General features: G+C 40.2%; 1 protein-coding gene across 9 annotated transcripts in view; it reads right to left on the bottom strand.

Annotated features, from left to right (window-relative positions):
- Window positions 1-2,500, bottom strand: part of LOC126570066 (trithorax group protein osa) — a 142,256-nt gene that overhangs the window by 1,490 nt on the left and 138,266 nt on the right. For all 9 annotated transcript variants that reach the window (XM_050227532.1, XM_050227531.1, XM_050227533.1 and 6 more), the window contains one exon: window positions 1-2,500. This exon is cut by the window's left edge and continues 1,490 nt beyond it; it is cut by the window's right edge and continues 5,404 nt beyond it. The gene's annotated coding sequence lies outside the window, so the exon portion shown is untranslated.

The following is a 2,500-nucleotide window of genomic DNA, read 5'->3' as shown; positions in this document are numbered from 1 at the left end:
ACACACACACACACAAACGCATACACAAACACGCGCAAGTTGTCTCACTATCACTAGGCAGCTTATTCCTTTCCACTCCCTGCTATTTTGCTCCACTACTGCTCCCATTCACTAGTTGCGAACCCGAACTCATAATTTAAACACGCCAACAGTATCCGTGCATTCGCTTGTGCAGTTAATGAAGGTGTTTTTAACTGCTCGCCTACTCAACTCATGGGGATGCTAAGTTGGCTTAGGAAATCTAAAAAGTAAGTAGCATTCACGCAAGCAAGCACAAACAACTTTGCTGTTTTAAACAACAAAACCCCGCCAATAATTAAAGGAAATGGTATATTCAACGTTGTGTTTGTTTGTGCCATCAAGTAAGGTTCCTGTCATTCCTTGGATCTTCGTCTCCAACAGCTGGTGTTGCCTTTGGAGATGGAGTTCTGTCGGCTTAAAAATAGACAATTTACAAAAAAAAAACTTCGCCATTGCAGTAAGAGACGGCACCATCGAATTGCAATCAGAATGGTATTATGCTCCCAAGAATACAAAGGGACACGTTAGCAAAAATGTTAATTCTGCAGGTTAAAAAAAAAAAGCAGAATAATAGTGTGCAGACATGAAGAATGCACCACAAAACAGGACCTTTTCGAACTCCTAATAAGTAGCGTTTCTTCCGCAAATCTTTTCGATTTTGGAACCACTAGCCACGGTACGCGTTGTTTTTCAGCCTTCGCCAAAACCAGCCATCAACAAATGTGACGACGGAGAGATTCATCTTTTTTTTGCGTATCATTGGGTTTCCTAATAATGGACCAGAATTGAGGGCGAGAAAGAGGAGAGAGAGACGGGTGCTAGTGCGTGTCTAATATTCCTGGTAAGTGTTATTTACAGCATAAATCTATATCTCGCAGCAATCGAACCAATCTTTCACCACCTCCGCACCGGTGTTTCTCTGTCATCGTACTACATGAATGCCCACCACAAGCACGCACGAGTACCAGGACGAGGAGGAGAGCGCGGAAATCGAAATGTTAGTTCGAGTCAAAAGCATTCCACTTCCGGCTCAATCGATTGTATCCAATCAGCACCGACACCATCATCACACCGCCACCCGTCAGATGGAATGTGTTACGTTTTTGCATTTGACGAGCAGCTTATATGTGGCGAACAGACACATCGCACCATACTGTTGCTTTTGTAAAATAGAATCCCTTCCTCTCATCGTTTCGATTAATTCTACTTCATTCACAATTAAATAACCCTTGCGTGTGTATGTGTGTGCCTCTTGCAAGGCGCGGTCATCCTCGTTACTTAAATAGACGGGGGGAAAGGGAAGAGAGATAGAGAGAGATTTTGATTTATACTAAATTAACACCATTTAACCGAAAGAGCTAGAAAACATTTTTCTTTTTTCTAACTCTCTTCTTTCTTCTCTGGCCTGTTTTGCTTGGCTGTGCATGCTTTGTTTTCCAACCGACACAGCTTGCAACATTCTGAATGCACTTTTTGCTCTTGCACTATTGTTATTGTAACGGGTGATTCCATCCTCCTAACGAACTCTGCCCAACAGCATCATGACCAGGGAGTTATAGGTTGGCGTTTTTTTTTCTTTTGTTTTAAGTGTAACCTTGTGTTTTTCTAACTTGTTTACTCGCGATTCCAGCAGCTTACGACTACTATATACAAACTCGTTTTAACGCGCGTGCGCGTTTTGCTTCCCGTTTTTTTACTAACGCTTTTGTTTTAACTTTCAAATTTACTTTGTGTAATTCATTTACTAAACTTTTCCCCGTCAGCGCTACAAATCATTTTTCAGTTTTGGGATGAGATGATTTGTCTATTTTTTTCGATTGTGTGAGTATATTTCCATTTTGGGCGTGTTTATTATGCTTTTTTTACGAAAGAGGAAAGAAAAAACAGTACCTCAATGAATAAGAAAAAACTTTTCAAGGAGCCACGACTAGTCCACTGAATGAAGTCAAACAAAACTGCTGCTATCCAGTGCATTGGTAATACTTTTCAAGCATTGCACTTGTCATACCCAAGAGCAAAACGAGAAAGAACACATCTTCTTCCTCGTTACAGCAATGCAAACATGACCTCACAACACTGAGTAACTTAGTGTAAATGAAAGATAGTATGTGAACACTACATACGATTAGAAAATTGCAAAAAATGCAATACAGCTCAACCAAACAAAACCAGTAAACCGTGGTTGGATGCTATACTAGAGCAACGCAAGCATGTCTGCTATGTGACTCTTTCCCCCTTGCGTTATCTTTTCTCGTTCCTCTGTCCTTTGTTCTGTTGGTTCTTCAGTCTGTCAAATTTTGTTTCGTTAATATAATTTTCATTTTGTGATTTACTTTTTCTATTTTCCATTCATTTTTTCCTATTATAGTGCTAGACAACCCCCCTTCTTTCGTGAACTAAAATATCTCATCACAAATAACTGTACAGAGCGAACATTCGCTTAAGACTCGCTAATAGCGGAACGGAGTTTTGTTGGTTT

The sequence above is a fragment of the Anopheles aquasalis genome, chromosome 2, assembly GCF_943734665.1.
Source record: "Anopheles aquasalis chromosome 2, idAnoAquaMG_Q_19, whole genome shotgun sequence".
In the NCBI taxonomy this organism is placed as follows: Eukaryota; Metazoa; Arthropoda; class Insecta; order Diptera; family Culicidae; genus Anopheles; species Anopheles aquasalis.
The sequence above is the reverse complement of the archived record's forward strand: the minus strand, read 5'-3'. Positions and strand labels throughout refer to the sequence as shown.